Source organism: Eretmochelys imbricata, chromosome 14, assembly GCF_965152235.1.
Source record: "Eretmochelys imbricata isolate rEreImb1 chromosome 14, rEreImb1.hap1, whole genome shotgun sequence".
In the NCBI taxonomy this organism is placed as follows: Eukaryota; Metazoa; Chordata; order Testudines; family Cheloniidae; genus Eretmochelys; species Eretmochelys imbricata.
The window spans coordinates 45337458-45350902 of record NC_135585.1 but is presented as its reverse complement, the minus strand read 5'-3'; the positions used below and the strand labels follow the sequence as shown (position 1 = coordinate 45350902).

At 47.2% G+C, this 13445-nt stretch overlaps 1 non-coding gene across 1 annotated transcript; it reads right to left on the bottom strand.

The window, feature by feature from the left end:
• Nucleotides 1-8790: 8790 nt before the first annotated feature.
• On the bottom strand, nucleotides 8791-8974 carry LOC144275347 (U2 spliceosomal RNA). The gene has a single exon (XR_013348026.1). It is a non-coding gene; the product is annotated as a U2 spliceosomal RNA (small nuclear RNA).
• Between the last annotated feature and the right edge of the window lie 4471 nt (nucleotides 8975-13445).

Sequence of the window (13445 nt, the reverse complement as noted above, 5' to 3'; positions counted from 1 at the left end):
ATTAGGTTGTGCACTGTTCAAACCCAGAAAAGAAACCATCTTTCCTCTGAAAGGGTTATGGTAGAGCTGTTTGAAAAATGTTCCTCTCTGCTCTCCTCTAGTCGAAAAAAAAAAACACAACAGATTAAAATGAAGAACAAATGTTTTGGTTGAACGTTCCATAGAATTTTTTGACTTTTCATCCAAAACTTGAAACACAAAAAAACTGAAAATTTTCAACCACAAAATTTCTCAGTTTTCAACCAAAAGTTGAAATTTTTCTTATTCTCTGTGGAACGTTTCATGTATTCAGAAGCTTAATTTTCTGTCAAAAACCAATTTTGATGGAAATTTTTCAACTAGACCTAGTTAACCCAGTCTGTCTGGGCAAAAATTAAATTGGGGAAGAAAACTATTAGAGCCTCCCCTGGGATAGTGCTTGGGGTGTGCTATAGACCGCCGGGATCTAATTTGGATATGGATAGAGCCCTTTTTAATGTTTTTAATAAAGTAAATACTAATGGAAACTGTGTGATCATGGGAGACTTTAACTTCCCAGATATAGACTGGAGGACGAGTGCTAGTAATAATAATAGGGCTCAGATTTTCCTAGATGCGATAGCTGATGGATTCCTTCAGCAAGTAGTTGCTGAACCGACTAGAGGGGATGCTATTTTAGATTTGGTCTTGGTGAGTAATGAGGACCTCATAGAGGAAATGGTTGTAGGGGATAATCTTGGCTCAAGTGATCATGAGCTAATTCAGTTCAAACTGAATGGAAGGATTAACAAAAATAAATCTGCAACTAAGGTTTTTGATTTCAAAAGGGCTGACTTTCAAAAATTAAGGAAATTAGTTAGGGAAGTGGATTGGACTGAAGAATTTATGGGTTTAAAGGTAGAGGAGGCCTGGGATTATTTTAAATTAAAGCTGCAGAAGCTATCGGAAGCCTGCATCCCAAGAAAGGGGAAAAAATTCATAAGCAGGAGTTGTAGACCAAGCTGGATGAGCAAGCATCTTAGAGAGGTAATTAAGAAAAAGCAGAAAGCATATAGGGAGTGGAAGAAGGGAGGGATCAGTAAGGCAAGCTACCTTATTGAGGTCAGAATATGTAGGGATAAAGTGAGACAGGCTAAAAGTCAAGTAGAGTTGGACCTTGCAAAGGGAATTAAAACCAATAGTAAAAGGTTCTATAGTCATATAAATAGGAAGAAAACAAAGAAAGAAGAAGTGGGACCGCTAAAAACTGAGGATGGAGTGGAGGTCAAGGATAATCTAGGCATGGCCCAATATCTAAACAAATACTTTGCCTCAGTCTTTAATAAGACTAAAGAGGATCTTAGGGATAATGGTAGCATGATAAATGGGAATGAGGATATGGAGGTAGACATCACCATATCTGAGGTAGAAGCGAAACTCAAACAGCTTAATGGGACTAAATCGGGGGGCCCAGATAATCTTCATCCAAGAATATTAAAAGAATTGGCACAAGAAATTGCAAGCCCATTAGCAAGAATTTTTAATGAATCTGTAAACTCAGGGGTTGTACCGTATGATTGGAGGATTGCTAACATAGTTCCTATTTTTAAGAAAGGGAAAAAAAGTGATCCAAGTAATTATAGGCCTGTTAGTTTGACATCTGTAGTATGCAAGGTCTTGGAAAAAATTTTGAAGGAGAAGGTAGTTAAGGACATTGAAGTCAATGGTAAATGGGACAAAATACAACATGGTTTTACAAAAGGTAGATCGTGCCAAACCAACCTGATCTCCTTCTTTGAGAAAGTAACAGATTTTTTAGATAAAGGAAACGCAGTGGATCTAATTTACTTAGATTTTAGTAAGGCGTTTGATACGGTGCCACATGGGGAATTATTAGTTAAATTGGATAAGATGGGCATCAATAGGAATATTGAAAGGTGGATAGGGAATTGGTTAAAGGGGAGACTACAACGGGTCCTACTGAAAGGTGAACTGTCAAGTTGGAGGGAGGTTACCAGTGGAGTTCCTCAGGGATCGGTTTTGGGACCAATCTTATTTAATCTTTTTATTACTGACCTGGGCACAAAAAGTGGGAGTGTGCTACTAAAGTTTGCAGATGATACAAAGCTGGGAGGTATTGCTAATTTAGAGAAGGACAGGGATACCCTACAGGAGGATCTGGATGACCTTGTAAACTGGAGTAATAGGAATAGGATGAAATTTAATAGTGAGAAGTGTAAGGTCATGCATTTAGGGATTAATAACAAGAATTTTAGTTATAAGCTAGGGACGCATCAACTAGAAGTAACGGAGGAGGAAAAGGACCTTGGAGTATTGGTTGATCATAGGATGACTATGAGCTGCCAATGTGATATGGCTGTGAAAAAAGCTAATGTCGTCTTGGGATGCATCAGGAGAGGTATTTCCAATAGGGATAAGGAGGTTTTAGTACCGTTATATAAGGCACTGGTGAGACCTCACCTGGAGTACTGTGTGCAGTTCTGGTCTCCCATGTTTAAGAAGGATGAATTCAAACTGGAACAGGTACAGAGAAGGGCTACTAGGATGATCCGAGGAATGGAAAACTTGTCTTATGAAAGGAGACTCAGGGAGCTTGGCTTGTTTAGCCTAACTAAAAGAAGGCTGAGGGGAGATATGATTGCTCTCTATAAATATATCAGAGGGATAAATACCAGAGAGGGAGAGGAATTATTTAAACTCAGTACCAATGTGGACACAAGAACAAATGGATATAAACTGGCCACTAGGAAATTTAGATTAGAAATTAGACGAAGGTTTCTAACCATCAGAGGAGTGAAGTTTTGGAATAGCCTTCCGAGGGAAGTAGTGGGGGCAAAAGATCTATCTTGCTTTAAGATTAAACTAGATAAGTTTATGGAGGAGATGGTATGATGGGATAACATGGTTTTGGTAATTAAATATTCATGGTAAATAGGCCCAATGGCCTGTGATGGGTTTTAGATGGGGTAAGATCCAAGTTACCTGGGAAAGAATTTTCTGTAGTATCTGGCTGATGAATCTTGCCCATATGCTCAGGGTTTAGCTGATCGCCATATTTGGGGTCGGGAAGGAATTTTCCTCCAGGGCAGATTGGAAGAGGCCCTGGAGGTTTTTCGCCTTCCTCTGTAGCATGGGGCACGGGTCACTTGCTGGAGGATTCTCTGCTCCTTGAGGTCTTTAAACTACAATTTGAGGACTTCAATAGCACAGATATAGGTGTGAGGTTTTTTTTGTAGGAGTGGTGGGTGAAATTCTGTGGCCTGCGTCGTGCAGGAGGTCAGACTAGATGATCATAATGGTCCCTTCTGACCTAAATATCTATGAATATCTATGAATTAACAGGGAATACACATTGTGCTGCTCTCAGGGAAACTTCGCTATTCTTTGTCCTTGTCCTGTTGGTCTCTTAGTCTTTGATCCAGCAAAGCACTTAAGCACATGCTTAACTTTAAGCCTGGGAGTAGGCCTATGAAATTCAATGGGGCTAACAACATATTTAAAGTTACACAGCTTGTCCATCGCTTTACTTGCCTGGATCGTCCGCTTATAAAGGAAATCAAACAGAAAGGATGGTACTGTTCTTGGGCTACAGAAAAATATACTGATTCTAGTGATAAGGAAGGATGGGGTTGTAAACAGCAGCCAAGAGCTCACAGAAAGTGAAGAAACTCTGAGGATATCTTCTGGTTAAAAAAAAAAATAGAAATGTTGACACAGGCACCTGTTGTGACAATCAGGGTCAGCCACCCCAAGGGGCGAATAGAAGGTTTCACCCCCCCCACCAAAAAGCAGTTAAACCAAGCAATTGTATACAGCGTCATAGTACTGTAAAACTGTATTCAGCAAGGTCTTTTACAAAAGCTTGTAATGTTCTGACATTGATGGTCATTGTCAGCTATGAAGACAGACTGTGGTTATGAGTTTATGTATTTGTGTAGAGAAAAAACTGGGATCATGATCTGTAGTGCAACTTTAGCTACACCTTATGGCAGAGTGGGAAGCAGTCAAGCGGGGAGGGGCACCTCCAAATCGAGTTGTGTCCATGAAACTGGCCATTGTCCAGCCCGAGGAGAGAACAATGGTGAACTATCACAGTTAATGGAAAGACACTGAGACAACTGGAAATTGAAAAGCACATTCCCAGCTCCAGAACATTAAGTCACGAGGGAGGTTTCCCCACTGAATAACCAGGCATCATCCTGGATTGGCAGAAAAAAGAAAAAGCCTTTTAAGAACAGGCTTGGAGCTGAGGTTTGTCTCCAGAGCTGGGGGTAAGTCCAGAAGCAGAAGGCTATTCCCTGAGTGACGCTGTGATAAAAGAAGGGGGGAGGGGGTAGCTACCTTTTATGGACACCCAGCCAGCCAGTTAGCTATAAAATCCCTGTTAGTAGCTGTTCTCTACTTGCTTTACCTGTAAAGGGTTAAAAAGTCTGACTGCGTGCATAGGTGCATGAAATATGTGTCCACCGTTAAGCACCTGTTATGGAGTGTTGCTGAATACTGGTGGAATTAATTGTTGAATCCAGGTGGTCAGAATCCTCCATGAGATTAGCCAACGAGGCGGGCATGTCTCCACTTCTAATCTGGTATGGGTTTTCTGTGTATGCACTAAATGATCTGCAACAACAACTGCGTGATCTGCACAACACACCGCATTTTTATCCTGTGATCAAGTCAATGTTGCCTTGTATCTTTGTGGGCCATTGCTGTGGAAGGGTGGCTAATGGGTGGGGTTTTTTTTATATGGGGTTCGGCTACACTAATAAAAGTGCTACAGTGGCACTGTGACACTGCTGTAGCAATTCAGGGTAGACACAACCTATACCGCTGGGGGGGATTCTCCCATTGGCATAGGTAATCCACCTCCCTGAGAGGCAATATCTACATCAATGGAAGAATTCTTCCGTCAACCTAGCACTGTCTACATGCGGACTTAGGTCGGCTTAACGTCTTTCAAGGCGAATTTCCCACTCTGGCACTTTGAGTGCAGAAGGTGTGGGCCTGCAAGGATTTTAAAAATTAATACTAGCCACTCCAGGCTTATATTAAACTCCCAAGGTTACAGCTTCTCTCTGGTCTTGGCTTGCTAGATGCTGCCACTACCCAAGTACAAAAACAACCCCTTTGGACCCAGGAAGGCGCACTTGGGAATTCCTCCCTGTAGGGTACCCTCAAGCCCTTTCACCACTCCTCAGGGGAAGAGCTGAGAAAGAAAACAAAGGAAATCAGCTGTTGCCACCAGCTAATTAAACAACATGGACAAACCAAAAACCCCAATCCTGTTCTTAAAAAAGGTAAATTTTATTAAAAACAAAAAGAAAGAAAATATATCTGGAACTTAGGCTATTGCTAGATTTAAAAAGAGCAAATATAATAATTAAGCATCAAGAATGGTTTTCTTGAGGTCCACCTTAAAGGTTACAAGCAAAACAAAAGCACCTGGGGTTAGCACAGAGGAGTCCCCAAGCCTTACAGAAATAAAAGAGATAAACTTAATCACGTCTTCCTCGACATTTCCTGATCTGCTTACATATCTGGGGTTTCAAATGAGTAGTTCTAAGTGTGATTTGATTTTTCAAACCTGGCGCAAGCTTCTTACAGCATTGCTGCTTCTGTGTCTCCTCTCCGGAGAGAACAACAACAGACAAACAAAAGGGGAGTCTTGTTTCAATTTTAAAAAGTTCTAGCCTTCCCATTGGCTCTTTTGGCCAGGTTCCTACTCACTTTCAATGAGCTGCAACAACTGGTGTTGCAGCGTTAGGAAAATGATCTGAAATGTATTTTGAATAGACACAATGCAGTGTTTCATAAAGAGCAAAAACAATTCTCATGGGATTACTTGATCTTTGTGCTGTTAACCATCTAACCAAGAAAAAAAGGGAGTGTCTATTACGTTATAAAAACAATCAGTTAGCTAAATCCTTTTCAGGCAAAGTTCACTTGCCTGGCTGACTCTTCTGGGAAGTTTCATGATCTTTAGTGTGTCGACAGACTTTATAAACTCTTTCTCTGTTTTTCTGAGTTAGTTTATATTTTAAGGACTATTGCATTGTATCAATTTGCACAGTTAATTTTGGCTATAAAATAGCAGTGTGTGGACGATAACAGCTTTTCCTTTCCTTGCAGGTGTTTAAGAGTCCTTTTTTTTGTTCCAGACTGCTACGTCTTGCTTTCCTCTTGCAGCGTTTGATGGGTTTGAAAGTCAAGTAGCAGAGGAACTGGAAAGTTGCAGTCATCTCAGACGCTGTCAGGTGGAGAGATGCAGCTCTTCTCTTACGACACAGCCACGGCTGAGCTGACTGTATCAGTACCAGCTGATTCAAATAGCCAGGTGCCACAAGATACCTGAATGCAATAATGGTTTTTAAAAGCCTCACATTCCTGCTTTTTTGTGAGCTACAGTAAATATCACAAATCATTATTACATTCTAAAGCACAGCATCATGAGATTACACCTTCCCCAGGAGATCACTTGGAATACTGGCCCCGATGCACAAAAAGACTTAGGCACCTCAGCCCCTGATTTAGGCACCTAAAGCCGCTCTTTGAGCACTACTGCAAGCCACAAAATCTCTGCTCAGTTGCTGCCTTACCCTGTAGGTGCCTGACCTCTCTAGGCACCTCCATTCCTGCCTCCCTCTATGTATCCAGTTACATATCTCCCACCTAAGCCCCGGGGTTAGGAGCAGTGAAAACATCCTAAAAGTGGGGGGGTCACCAGCACTCAAACCGTGGCCCCGCTCCCCTGCACTGCCCTTCCCCTTCCCTCAAGCCGCCACTCACTCCTCTCTGCCCCTGCCCCCTCCCCCTCATCATACACCCTTATGACTGGAAAAAAGTGGGAGGGCCATGGGGCCCCTCTGCCCCCTGTTCCGATGCCCCTGCCCTGGGCGATGCACGAAGCAGGAGAAGATGCGCGGAGACGCACCTACTTCTCCTTCAGGGCCCAATGTGGTAGGTAGAGCACTCCCCCAGGATATGGGACAACCAGCTTCAACTGCCCCCCGCCCCAGTGGGGAGAAGGGATTGGAACAGGGGTGGGGGGGGTGTTTCCCCTCTCTCAGCAGAGCATGAGGTCTGAGCAAGGGTTTGGACATCACTACAGCGTGTCCCCTTTCCCTGCAGCGTGTATCAAATGAGTGAATCGAAAGGGAAGGGCTAAGCTGTTGTGCACAACTCTGCAGGGTTCAACCACCACCTGGACTAGCCACGGCCTCAGCTAAGGAGCAAACCCTTCTGCACCCTCTGGGATACAGAGACACAATGAACCAAAATGACACCGAAACTCCTGAGGAACAAAATGGCCATCACATTGTTGGGGACACTGGGGCATGGCCACTAGGTAACTCGAGGGGATGGAAGACCACGAGATGAAGCCCCCTCTCACTAGGCTCAAGTGTCCTTGGCCCCCCCTCCCGCCTGGAGGCACTCGCAGCAGCTCTGCGTACTAGGCCCAAGTGTCCTTGGCCCCCCCGCCTGGAGGCACACGCAGCAGTTATGCTGAGAATCAATACGCTGCAGAGTCAGACTGCCTGAAACTAAGCAAGGCCAAACAGGGCAGATATGGAAGAACAATGCTGAACAAAGCAGCTTTATGTATAGTTTAACAAATGATACAGAGAACCAGGGAACTAGCTGGGAACTGGATTGGCTGGCTATATGGATACTTGGGGCAGCTTGCTATTGGATAAGTATGCTGGGAAAAAGGATGTATAAAAGCCTGAGTAACTTCCTGCTCTATGTGCAGGATTTGAGATTTTATTCTCCCTGTACCTTTTTGCAGCTGCAAATAAACTTTTCTGCTTCTCCACCCCGTTGTGATTATTGGGTGTAGCACACCGGGTAACGAACCACTCAAGCTGTTGTTCAGCCTCTCGGCACTGGGTGCCGGCAACAACATGTTGAACTCAAAGAGCTGCATAGGCCTCTGGTTCTGGGGCCCCGGGACTGGCCACCAATCAGCTGGCGGGCAGGCCCTGGGGTGGCCAGCAGAGCAGTGAGCGGCTGGCAGGAGGCGCTCAGGGGCAGTGGAGAGGACCGAGCAGCCAGTGCAAGGAGGGGGAAGGAGGTGGGGAGGCAGGGCGCGGGCGAGGCCTCGGGAGAAGAGGCGGCGCAGGAGTGAGGCCCCCAGGAGGAGTGGGAGTGGAGCACCCACTGGGGGAAAAAATGTCAGCACCTATGAAGAGATGTGCTACGGGGTTCTTTACAGGAAAGTTCACATGTTTTGGCTCTTCAGACGTAATCCACTGTGGGAAACCAAAACCAGAAATATGTCACCCAAGAAAGCCCCCTCCCCTAGGAAAAAGAAGTTCCTAACATTTTTCCAATTACTCCCCATAGTGGGACAAATGTGGAACCACTGTAAACAGAGATAAGATCCAGACAAGGTCACAAGACGGTATGAAACCCACTAACCCACCTGTCGCAGCGCCAATCAGCGGAGATTTCACCTCAATTAAAACAGTGATGTTTTCTCAAGGAGAAAGGGATGGAAAAATTCTTGCCAGTGGAGAGAGAGTCAGATGAGAGACAGAATGATCCAAACCATGCAATTTTGGAAGGTGTGCTAATGAAAGGGGCTTAAGAACCTACCTAGAATAGAATGAAAGAGCAGCTGCTTAACTGACCTACAAATGACGGAAAATCCACAAAAGCAGCTTTTCAACTCAGAAGCCTTATGAGAATACAGTGCAAATAACTAGCTAAAGAGTTATAAACAAAACTAAACCATATCCCTGTTACAAACAAAACATAACACAGACACCACAACAAATGTCTTCATTTTCTTTTAGCCATGATAGTCTACCAAAGAGGAAGGGCACCAGTCCTGGAGATATTGCAAAACCAGGTTGATGCATGGAGTAAACACCTAATCCAGCTCCCTGTTCCAAAAATCCATTTAATATGTAGTCCTTAGATAAAGAACATATCAGATATTAAACTGGTAAGAACAGGTACTGTGCTTGATCTTAGCTAACAAAGGCCAAGAAGCAATACTCCCAGTGTGTGGCAGACAATGGTTTAGTCTCCAGATGATTGTAATGCTTTAGCCTAATCCAGATGATTGGGCTCTTTGCAGGGGTAATTTAACGGGGTGGGGTATAGTGGCCTGGAATGGGCAGGATGTCAGATTAGCTGATCTGCTGGTTCCTTCTGGCCTAAAACTCTATGAATCTGATTCAAAGGACCACAACCTTCCTCCTCTTCTGCTCCTATGAACTATCCCGAGTCTGGGCAAACCATTTAGAGAGACGCTTTAGGGTCTCTGTCGTGTAAGTTGTTGATTTACAGAATGTTCGGGGCAGCCTGTTTCCTTGAAGCGAGCTCCTCCCAGAGACAGGCAGCAGCCAAATGGGAGCTCTGTGGATCACACTTAGCACCTAAAACCTGGGCTTTGGTACCTAAGTACCTCACTGGACCCGGGCCAAGCTGCCCCTGGGCAAATCCCTCTGGATGAAGCCTCAGCTACAGCTCCCAGAAGAGCTTGGATTCTTCTTAAAACACTGGTGTCTTTTACTGCTTCAGCCTCTGGACTTTTCACCCTGTAACCCCCTCATGGAAAGCAGCTCACTTGGCTTGGACCCAGGAGCTCAGACGGTGGCTTGGCCTGCTCGGTAGCCATCTTTTTATGCAACAGTTCTGCAACACAAAGAAACGGTTTGATGTCCCAGAAAACTGAGCTTTAATCTCATTAAAGAGGAAGTGCATTTACTGAATGGAGAACGTTTGGCCTGTTTCATCCTGCGCGTTTATACATCAATGACTCATGCATAACACGCATGATATTAGCGCCATATCCCCATCCTTTGAGTTTGGGATATTTAAACTGTGCCGTCCAGGCTGAGCACAGTGACAATCAGCCAATGTTATGTGGTCACAACCTTATCAAAGTTTTTTTTCCCTAGTAACAGCACAAGTCCCAGAGTGTAGAAACATCACATCACCTCGCAACGCCTCCTATCACATCATATTAACATGCAGGCTTCTTCCTAGAGGCGTTTTTGGTCAGCGGGAAACAAATCCCCCTAGTCCTGCCAGCTCCCTCCAAACGACCCGCAACATGAAAATAATAACACAGCAAAATAGGGAAAACACCAAGCAGAAAATAACTCAATATCTATTGAAAATTGGTCTGTTTACCATAAATGTAAGGACGTCATAAAACATGGCATGATTATTTCATAACGGGAAAAGGAATGAAAGACAAAATTTGAGCAAAGTGCAATTTTTTAAGGGCACTGACATGGCTCCGCTTGTCATGAACTAAAGCAGTAAACGGACAGACTGAATCACATTGTTGGATCAACAGCATTTACCCTAATCTCATATCACGCGGCTTAGTGTGTTTCCTTCTTTTCTTCCCTTCACTTGTATTCCACTATCCCTCGCTTCGCATCCATCAGGCACTAACCTTATAGGCTGTTCGAGTGCGCTGGATCATAGAGGAGAGTGACAAACAGGCTACGCAGTCCATAGGCCAAGGATTTTGTTTTTTCCTATCTCAATTATGCCCTCCTCTCTATGGCTTGACAGTCCACAGACTGCAGCCTTTAGGATCACATAGATTGCACAGTAGAAAGTCTGGGGGGAGACAAGAGTCCTCCAGGGTCAAAGAGAATAGGTTGTCTGAGGCTAGAGAGGCTAATTTCAGGGTCTGTGCTATTTATTGGGTGGAATATAGGAGCTAAAGGTGTTAACCTGACCCTGTTACTGTTCAGCATTAAACAGTGTGAAACAAGGTCTAGGGGTTGGAATACAGAGACCTCAGCCTGCTTAGCTCTATGATAAACCCACCATTAAAAACCCTTTTAATCTTGTATTGAAGATGCAGGAAAGAAGCAAAACCAGTTAGGGCCTTTGAAATGTAAAGCAGTAAGTCAGGCTTTCATTTTAACAACACCCCTTGTTCCCTTTCCCAGGAGCCGGAGAGAGTTTTCAGAAGGAATTCCCGCCCCTGCGTTTGACAGGCTCTGGGATGGTACTGGAGATGGTACTAACCGTCATCCCAGGTGGTGTTTGGGATTCAGCTGGAGGTGGCGGGGTGGTGATGTCACCTGGAGCCCTCTTTGGGGTCCGGTCTGGTCAGGCCGTCTCTCAGAATCAGGATGAAAAAGGCCTGGGGGGGTCCCAGGAAGTGGTGGAGGTGGCAGCCATGCCGGTGAAGTTTGCTCTGGTGGCCTCTGTCCGTTTTTCCTCCTCTGTGCCTGCTTTAAGGACCACGGGTGGAACAGCCCATCTCATCATTTTGTCTGCCTGTTAGGGCTAATATTCAACACACCGATTGTGGTCATAGGTGGCAAGTATAATAGGCCAAGGGAGGCTAAGCCTCCCCTGGAGCAGCCACCATTGCCCCAGCGCCAGAGCCAGGGTGGCCCCCCCTGCGCTCTCCGCCTCTTCCCGTCCCTGCTCTGCCCCTCCTGCGGCCCCCACCACCCGCCTCTGCCTGCTGAGTCCCTCCTCTTCTCTCCTCCACTCCATCCCCCCTCCCCTGAAAGGCCCCCCCACCTGCCACATCCCTCCTCTCCTCCGCCTCCCCTCTTCCATGAGGCCCTCACAGAGGAGAAGGGGTGGAGGAGAAGAGGGACGCGGTGGGCAGCGGGGCCCTCACGGAGGAGGGCAGTGAAGGAGAGGAGGAAAATGGAGAGCGCGCGCAGCGGGGGCCTCACTCGGGGGAAGGTGGGCGTGAAGGAAAAGAGGAACGCAGGGAGAGGCGGGCGGTGGGGGCCTCGCGGGGTGGGGAAGAGAGGAGGAACGCGGCAAGCGGCAGCTCGTGGGGGGCTTCGCGGGAGGGGGCCGAGCAGGGGCAGGACCTGGGGTGGAGTGTGGGCGGGGCCATGAGCAGAAGAGGCGGGGCTGCAGGGAAGCTTCACCCGCCATCCATGAATTGGGTTAATTAATTGCCAACTCCAAGTCTCTTGTTTTTACCGAGCATGATTTCAACAGTTCTTTCATTATATGATTGTGGCCTGGTTGTTTGGACTAATGCCATTGTTTTCAAAAAAAAATTTCTGGGGACCCAGTTGAAGAAAATTGTTGACGCCTGAGACCCAACGGAGCTGGGGATGAGGCGCTTGGGGTGTGGAAGGGGCTCAGGGCTGGGGCAGAGGGTTTGGATGTGGGGGTGAGGGCTGCGGGGTGGGGCTGGGAATGAGGTGTTCAGGGTGTGGGAGGGGGCTCTGGGCTGGGGCAGGGGGTTGGGCTGCAGGAGGGGGTCAGGGCTCTGGGCTGGGGTTGAAGGCTCTGGGGTGGGGCTGGGGATGAGGGGTTTGGGGTGCAGGAGGAGCTCTGGGTTTGGGGGGCTCAGGGCTGGGGCAAGGGGTTGGGGTGCAGGAGAGGGGCAGGGATCAGGGCTGGGGGTGCATGCTCTGGGGTGGGGTCAGGGATGAAGGGTTTGGGGTGCAGAAAGGGGTTCCGACTTACCTCCAGCGGCTCCCAGTCAGAGGTGCAGCCGGGGTGCAGAGGCAGGCTTCCCGCCTGTCCTGGCACTGCGGACCGCGCTGCGCCCCAAAAGCAGCTAGAAGCAGGTCCGGCTCCTAGGCAGAGGCTCACAAGCAGCTCCGCACGGCTCTAGCCCACAGGCACCGGCCTCCCCAGTTCCCATTGGCCAGTTCCCAGCCAATGGGAGCGCGGAGCCGGTGCTCGGGGCGGGGGAAGCGCGCAGAGCCCTGTGGCCCCCCTGCCTAGAAGCCGGACCCGCTGCTGGTCGCTTCCGGGGCACAGCGCGGTGTTGGAGCAGATGGGCAGTAGCCTGCCTCAGCTGGGCAGCACCGCCAACAGGACCTTTAACATCCCAGTTGGCGGTGCTGACCAGAGCCGCTAGGGTCCCTTGGTGCTGAGCAAGGCGACCCAGTGCCTTAAATGCCATGACCCAGTACTGAGTCGCGACCCGAACTTTGAAAAACGCTGGACTAATGTAATCTCTCTGTCTGGTTTGCGTAGCTTTTCCCATCAGCATTTGTTATCATAAGCCATTGTGACACCTTACAAACTTTTACATCCCATTGACGCAAATTTGTAGCTCCAATTATTACAACGGGCCCAGGTCTTCCCTGGGATATTCCCCCCACGTCTCCGGCTCAAAAGTCTGAGCTGGGATCCTGCCCCCGCTCAGGGCTTCTGAGGCAACACCCAGAGGCTGCTCTAGACAGCTGCTTAAGGTGGCAGATTTTGGGACCACCCCTGCTTCTTTCCATGGCTTCGGCCATACTTGGGGCAACCCACCTAGCTCCATGTTGGTGTCCGGCCCCCACAGGCCCTGCTACCCAGGCAAACATGGCTCCTGTAGCTGCGACTTCAACAGGCGAGGAGCTCATGTGGATATAAGTGAGGGGATGGAGTGTGATTTGTATTTATTTATTTACAGAGTATGCACCAGGCCTGTTTCCTTGACTCTCTCATCTTATTAACATGCAGCATCTGACCCTATTGGTGTTTTGGCCCAGGGGGAATGCAATCCCCCTGGTCCT